We start from the raw sequence: 8,909 nt of genomic DNA, 5'->3' as shown, positions 1-8,909 counted from the left end.
TTCTGTAGGAAAAGGGGACAAAAATTCGATAAGATAGAAGAACTAGACAAGATTCATAACAAACAACTAAATAGAACAAGGGAATACCATGATCTTGATAAAACAACATGATTGACCCAAATGAGCAACATCACCACAACTCTGGAACAAGAGCATATAAACTAGATCTTCGAAAGAGGGAACGAAGAAGTAAATGAGAACTACTACCACAAGAATCTTGAAGAACCACTTGAGAATGAAGAATTAATATCATGAGCCACTCCGGAAGAAGAATTCAGATCACTATGAACAGAATAAGAACTATGTTATGCTAATCCTTCATCAAGTTTAATTGATGACAAGCAACGCGTACCACTTATTCTGCTTGAAAGAAACTTGAAGAGAGAGATAGATATGCACCACTTGAAGCATAATTGAAGGAAGCACCGGTAAAAATTCACAATTGAATGGGAATACCAAGAATTAATGGATACACATAAGAATGAAGAGATCATGAGCCACCTAACAGAAAGCTTGACCAAGGCACCCGAATATTTGAGAGACGAACGAAGAGACAACATTTGAGAAGAATTTGAGGATGAAAGCTGAAAGCTAAGAACGAAGAAATCTTCTGAAATGGTGGCCTTCGGAGGATCATGACTGAAAACAATTCAGAAATGCACCAGATAGCAAGAAATGAATCACTCATGATTGGAACAAACCAAGATGATAACACAAAGCTGAAATGATGAATCTTCAAGAGAATGGACCAAGATTCGAGAAAAACACTCATTCGGCCTTGAAGATGAAAATGATGAGGAGAACACCACCAAGAATAACTAAGACACTCCGGAATAAAGAAGAATGACAGGTTGAGCCAAAGACGAGAAACAATTCAAATTGATCTTGAAGAAGGAATATGACTGATGAAATTCATACTTACATCATAGTTGAAAAGAACAAGAGAACTCCGGAAAGATTACAAGAGCTAGAAAAGATCCTGGGAAAGAACCTGTGGGTTAGGGCCCACTGAAAAGAAATCACCGTTGAAAAGATTGAAAGAAGGATTGATTGCACCGGTACAAATGAAAACTTGATGGGGTAGCACCTCTAAATAATTGAAAGGATTGAAAACAAGAAACTTCTGAGATATCTTCAGCACTCCGGATATAATTGAGAAAAATGAATAAACAAGATAGGGTGATAAGAATTTCCAACATGGGAAAGAATTACAAGGATGAAAAGGATATGATGACACCAAAAGCTTGAATAGAATCCACAGGGGAAGAAAACAAGAATGAAGAATGATGAACTCAGAACTCCTGAGAATCTTCACAATGAATCACCAGCTAAGAGAGAAAAGAACAGATAGCGGAAGCAATAATGAAATGAAATGCACTTGTATGAAATCCAATCACTCAAGAAAAAGGGCGGGAGGGCGGGAAAAAATAGAGACAATTTGAGACATATGAGATGAACTCCGGAATAATATGAGAGATTGATCTTGCAAAATTGGAGAGGATAGAATTACTTGAAGAGAAACACACCGGTTGGAAAGAATTGACACGACAACTCTGGTTGACAAGAACTGATAAGACACTTGATAGAGCAAAAGAATTAGCACTCTCACATGAATATGGGAACACTGCTTAGGGAAGATCGGAAATCACTACTTGACATCGAAGCAACTCATGAGAGAGATTTCCGTTCGATATTTTCGTGGACAGGATCGCATGGGCTCGATCCTTACAGTAGCCATCATGTACAAGGCAGTGCACACGACAAACGAAGCGTTCCCGAGTCGTAGAAAGCTACAAGGACTTTGTAAGACACAACGAGAACCGTTGTAAGTCGACCGTGAACAAACGAATCCACTAGATGTCGAACCCCAACCTAACATCTTGCATTTGTTGGAAGATTGTCCTGTAAGTAACTACTTGAATTCCCACCTAAGAACTCCCGAAATTTCTGGTGATGCAATCTGGTCCACGGATACAAGGAGTAATATATCACACAACTCCTATACTAACCCGTCCAGTGTATTCACATCCGTCAACACATAACCAGAATATCGGAACCTCATCTATTTCAGACACTCGTAATCACAACGATACAAAGTATGGTGATACATCCGGAACTCTCTGCACCAGTACTGGGGAAGCCGGACTCCTCTCGCCACTACTAGTATTGAAGCAATTTCGAACATCCTTTGTTCTGAGATACTAAGAAATCTGAATGATAACGATGTGCTCAAGAATCCCCTCGAGCTCAACTCCCCGGAAGAAATCAAGACAGACAGGAGGCACCAAGACAGAACTCCGTCACATCGACATCATATAGATTCCAAAAATATCCGCGTGATCCTAAAAAAAATTGAGTGAGAAGAGAAGTAGAATTACATTATTACGTCACGATTCCTCACCAGAGCATAGAAGAGGAGAAAAAAGAATCTCACTCTTTGATATATAACTAGACTCAAAGCAGTTTTTCACTAGACTCGACTCGGCCAAGTTCGATCAATCAAGGGGGCTCCTAGGTCGGTACTGCTCTAATACCAACTTGTAACACCCAAGATGCAACCCTATCTTTAATTTGGCACGAGGGCCTTGTCAGGGATAGAAGCGCATCTCGTCGTTTCACAAGAATGGATATCGTTACAAGTACATGTACTGAACAGAAGAGTATATGGAATTGGCTAACACTCTCCACAAGCTACATCAAAGTCACATCAGTATAATACATAAATATCATGAAGAAGAGCAGGGTCAGACTATAGACGAAAACAAACGAGAAAAGAAGAACGACGTCCATCCTTGCTATCCGAGGCTGCCGACCTGGAACCCATCCTAGATCGATGAAGAAGAAGAAGAAGAAGCAACTCCAAATGAATAATCAACGCACTCGCGTCAAGTAACCTTTACCTGTACCTGCAATTGGTGTTGAAGTAATCTGTGAGCCACAGGGGACTCAACAATCTCATTTCCAAAGGTATCAAGACTAGCAAAGCTTAATAGGTGAGATAGGGATAAGTGGTGAGGCTGTAGCAAGCGACTAAGCATTTATTTGGTGGATAACTTACGAGTACAAGAAATAAGAGGGGGGTGATCTACGCATAGCGGACGTGAGTGTTGATGATCAAATGAATGATCCTGAACACCTACTTACGTCAGACATAACCCCACCGTGTCCTCGATCGGAGAAGGAGCTCGCGAAAGAGACAGTCACGGTTACACACTCAGAATGCAAGTTGTAATTAAGTTAACTTCAACTTATCTAGAACCAGTGTTAAACAAAGTTTCCATGTTTCCACATAAACGCGGGCACCGCTTTCCGAAAGATTTAACCCTGCAGGGGTGCTCCAACTAATCCATCACAAATTACCACAAGCCGCATAGAAATCCTCGATCACGAAGCTCGCGATCTCGTCGGACTCCTTAGTGGAAAACCTCAACTATGAGATTACCCAAAGCTTCACCGGAATCCCGATGCACAAGACATTCGTCAAAGGTAAAACTAATCCAGCAAGACCGCTCGGCGTGTCGACAATCCCGATAGGAGCCGCGTATCTCGTTCTCAAGACACGAAGGATGAGCAATGGTTACCACGCCAGGCGCCGAGTTGCCCCGGGTAGCGTTAGTAAGCTGCTCTATTTTGGAACAGCACCATCAGCACTGGCCCTCCGTGTATTATGTAAAATTACTCCTCGGGTTCATGACGCCCTATGCTTTCAGTATTAACAAAATTATTATGTTGGGCAAATGTAGTACCAATGTTGGGCCTTGCCAGACCAGCTTTAATCTAAAACAAATTATCAAGGGGGTCCCCATAACAACCCCGATTGTGTTAGGAGCGCTCAAATATGGAACATAACACCGGTAGTCGAAACTACGGGGGCAAAGGCGAAACAAAACACGAGGCTAGAAAGGCCAAGTCTTCCACCTTTTACCAAGTATATAGGTGCATTAAATTAAATAGCATTTAATAGGATGATATAACAAGGAACCCATGTTATCACATGGAAACAACTGCACTCAGAACTAGCAACGCTAACACATGGTAAAGCAAGTGGTAACATAGCCAATCAATGGATTGCTAGGTGGTGAAAAGGTTGAAGTTTTTGATGGCAATGTTGGAAGGCTGATATTTAACATGTGGTAGGCAACAAGACATAATGATAGAAACGGTAAAACTAGCATGGCAATGATAGTAATGGTATCTAGGGAAATGGTCATCTTGCCTGAGATCCCGCTTGGAAGAAGAACGACTCCGTGAAGCAGACAAACCGATGTAGTCGAACGGGTCCTCACAATCCGACACGCTTGCGGAACTCTATCGAGACGAAGGAACCCGGAAACTAGCATCATCACAGATATTCACCACGGCACACGTACGACAAGATGCAATCCACATATGATGCATGATCAGCTGAATATAAACAAAACATGGCATGACAATTAACAACGATCAAAGAAGTTCAATATGCAACGAGTTGCATATTGACGAAACTCCACGTTTAATTATTTAGTTCTATCCCGATTAGGTACACGTCAACATTGATTGTTGTTAAACATGGAAAGAGGTGAAGCGTAATTAAACTACCTATCTAGGCATTTTAAATGAGGTCGGAAATGACATATAGCACCTCCGAAACGACCTCATATGTTAATTTACAATTCTGTCCAGATCTGAACCAACACGTTTAAATATTGGTTAAACAGCAAAATAAATAGGTTCACATGATTCTACGAGTCGTTACAAAAAATTTCCACATAGAGAACATCTCCAACGGAGCTACGGATCAGAAGATATGAACACCGCAAGATAGGATGGCATGAATGCAATATGTGTGCAACAACAGTCACGAGCATCTCAAATCATACAACCAACAAGATAATATGAAACTACATGAGATTTTAAGCAAGTTTCATATAGGAAACGATCAAAACGGAGCAACGATTCAATAACTACGAGCCAAACAAGAAATCACTACAATCTGCCAAAATCAGCCACATAGCATTTTCTACACCCCACAACTATGAGCTTTACAAATCCAATATGCTCAACCAAGTCATGAGGCGGTAGAGGGCAAGATGCACTACAACATACAACTAATAATATCTAGCATGGAAGCATGGATCACTAGGAAAAGAACTCACAAGATAGCATCTCACACATAGTTTATGAAAGTGCAGTTTTCGATCTGAAGGCATATTGACAGAAGCAAAACATAAGCTACAGGACTCCAAATGGCATGAAAATTAATAGCATGCTAGAGAATCTTAAGGTCTACAACTAACTCCATTGCACCAACATCAAAAGAGCTATAGAACACCAGATAAACTCAAGACAAGACAGCAACAAAATATAACAGATTTCAGACTTAGAAATATTTCAGCATCTACAAATCAGCACTATTTCCTAGCATATTGAGAGCAAGCAAACCACACCTAAACATGGATTTCTATTGCAACCAAAATTACCAGGGGCTAGTCTACACATCCAAGGGCATATCTCTAGTTGACAGCTCCTTCATATCATGCACGGATTAAATCCCCAAAATAAACAAAAGGTCATCATGGCAAAATATCACGCGCACTAACTTGCTCAAAAGCTGAAACTAAATACACAGTTAAATTCTATGGATTTTTCTACCCCGAAAACATATATAACATGTGGGGTTGCAACACAAAAATATCGCCACACGAATATGCGAGAATATGTCCTAAACATGGTATAGCAAACTAGCTACGGAATCCTACATGCAAAAATACAACAAACTACTCTAAAATACATGGCAAAGGGTCCCTAAAAACATGAGAATTTTACATACGAGATTTGAGCAACCCGGACACACACGAAAAATAAATACGGCATAATCTCCTATTAGTACAGCACGCCTTTCTAGGCAAACAGCGGGTCAAACCACTTTAAACAAGCATGCAAGTTACAAATTATTAATCTATGAGGAAAACTACACATGTTTCATATATGACTCGCCTCGATCCGACATACGATTTAGAAACTACGGGCATTTGAAAAATGCCTATTTTCCTGAAATTAATAAAACTGAAATCCTAAAAAAAATAGCTAACGGGCCTAATCTGGTGGGCCTAACAGGGCCAGCGCTTAATAACAAAAAAACGCACAGGCGGGGAAATAGATGGGTGCTCACCATGGCCTCTTGAGCTGGCCTGGACGGAGGAGAGGCTGGCGGCTCAGGCCGGCTCGGTGGGGCGATGGGCCTCGGGCGCTGGCGAGTGGAGGAGGCCCAGGAGGCGGTGCGGCCTTGCGGCGCGCCTGGGCTGGCTCGATCGGCGCTGGAGCTTCGTGCTCATCTCCCACGCGAGGCACGAACGACAGAGGCGACACCGGTGCACCTTGGCGCTCCGTCGAGAGGACGAGGGGCGGCACCGGCTTGAGATGGCTCCCCGGACCGGATCTGGCCGGATTCGGCGGTGGCGGCAAAGATGGCGACGCGGGGCTCGGCTGCGTGGGACACCAAGGGGCGGCACAGCTAGGGCGCTGCTCGGGCAGGGGCCGGCGATAGGAGGTAGCCAGGGCGGTGCGGGATCCGGCGGCGGGGAATGTCCGGCGACTAGGACTCGCGGCGGCCGGAGGCTGGCGCACGGGCGAGCTCGGGAGGAGGGCACGGGGAGAAGGCGCGGCGGCATCTCGGGCAGAGAGAGAGGCGGCGGCGACTACGTTAGGGTTTCGGGCGCCGATCCCGAGGAGGATTGGGGGGGTGCCCAAATAGGTAGGGGGTGTTTATATAGGGAAAGGGGCTAGGGTTAGCAGAATTTCGCCCCGGTTTCAACCGCGCGATCTAAATCGGACGGTTTCGAACACGGGACGGGCTAAGTGGCCTTGTAGAGTAGGTTAGCCGGAGATGAGAGGGAGAACGAGCACCCGACAACGTATTTTAAAACACCGATAAAACGTCCGACGATAGACCGAATACGGTGCCGCTACGGACGTCCGTTCGGGTACCAGACGGACTCCGATTGCGACAAAATTTGACAGGCGGCCTACCTATATCTAAATAAGTCCTCACGTCAAGTTTCAACCCAATTTGAGAATATTTTAAACACACTTTTTGAAACAAGGATTTGACGATGCCGCGGGCGCGTGCGAGTGTGGACGGGCTCAAAACGGGCAACGACGAACACGGAGAGAACCAGCAACTAATAACGGATGCAAGTTTTGAAAACTGACGGCAACGGGATGCCGATGCAATGCTGATGATGCGCATGATGCGATGATGATGCGAAAAATAAAAATAAACACAAGACGAGAACGGAATAAAGGGGGAATCTTCTAGAACGTCGGTCTCGGGCTGTCACAACTCTCCTACACTACAAGAGGATCTCGACCCGAGATCCAAGCATGAAAGGGGGAGAGAATGAGAAAGCAAGAAGTAAAACTTAGTCGCTTCTTTGACAACGACTGAAACCAACGATCCTTGAAGGTTGCAAAGATATGAGGAATGATATGAGAAACAAACAAGAATTCACAGAAAAATTCGGCAGCACTTCGGTAGGAAAAGGGGACAAAAATTCGATAAGATAGAAGAACTAGACAAGATTCATAACAAACAACTAAATAGAACAAGGGAACACCATGATCTTGATAGAACAACATGATTGACCCAAATGAGCAACATCACCACAACTCTGGAACAAGAGAATATAAACTAGATCTTGGAAAGAGGGAATGAAGAAGTAAATGAGAACTACTACCACAAGAATCTTGAAGAGCCACTTGAGAATGAAGAATTGATATCATGAGTCACTCCGGAAGAAGAATTCAGATCACTATGAACAGAATAAGAATTATGTTATGCTAATCCTTCATCAAGTTTAATTGATGATAAGCAACGGATTTAACGTACCACTTATTCTGCTTGAAAGAAACTTGAAGAGAGAGATAGATATGCACCACTTGAAGCAAAATTGAAGGAAGCACCGGTAAAAATTCAGAATTGAATGGGAATACCAAGAATTAATGGATACACATGAGAATGAAGAGATCATGAGCCACCTAACAGAAAGCATGACCAAGGCACAGGAATAATTGAGAGACGAACGAAGAGACAACAATTGAGAAGAATTTTAGGATGAAAGCTGAAAGCTGAGAATGAAGAAATCTTCTGAAATGATGGCCTTCAGAGGATCAAGACTGAAAACAATTCAGAAATGCAACGCACAACAAGAAATGAATCACTCATGATTGGAACAAACCAAGATGATAACACAAAGCTGAAATGATGAATCTTCAAGAGAATGGACCAAGATTCGAGAAAAACACTCCTTTGGCCTTGAAGATGAAAATGATGAGGAGAACACCACCAAGAATAACTCAGACACTCAAGAATAAAGATGAATGACAGGTTGACCCAAAGACGAGAAACAATTCAAATTGATCTTGAAGAAGGAATATGACTGATGAAATTCATACTTACGTCAGTTGAAAAGAACAAGAGAACTCTGGAAAGATTAAAAGAGCCAGAAAAGATCCTGGGAAAGAACCTATGGGTTAGGGCCCACTGAAAAGAAATCACTGTTGAAAAGATTGAAAGATGGATTGATTGCACCGGTACAAATGAAAACTTGATGGGGTAGCACCTCGAAATAATTGAAAGGATTGAAAACAAGAAACTTCTGAGATATCTTCAGCACTTCGGATAGAATAGAGACAAATGAAGAAAAAAGATAGGCTGATAAGAATTTCCAACATGGGAATACAAGGATGAAAAGGATATGATGACACCAAAAGCTTGAATAGAATCCAGCGGGGAAGAAAACAAGAATGAAGAATGATGAACTCAGAATTCCTGAGAATCTTCACAATGATTCACCGGCTAAGAGAGAAAAGAAGAGATAGCAGAAGCAACAATGAAATGAAATGCACTTGGATGAAATCCAATCACTCAA

Source organism: Hordeum vulgare, chromosome 7H (genome assembly GCF_904849725.1).
Source record: "Hordeum vulgare subsp. vulgare chromosome 7H, MorexV3_pseudomolecules_assembly, whole genome shotgun sequence".
In the NCBI taxonomy this organism is placed as follows: domain Eukaryota; kingdom Viridiplantae; phylum Streptophyta; class Magnoliopsida; order Poales; family Poaceae; genus Hordeum; species Hordeum vulgare.
Note: the sequence above shows the minus strand (reverse complement) of the source record.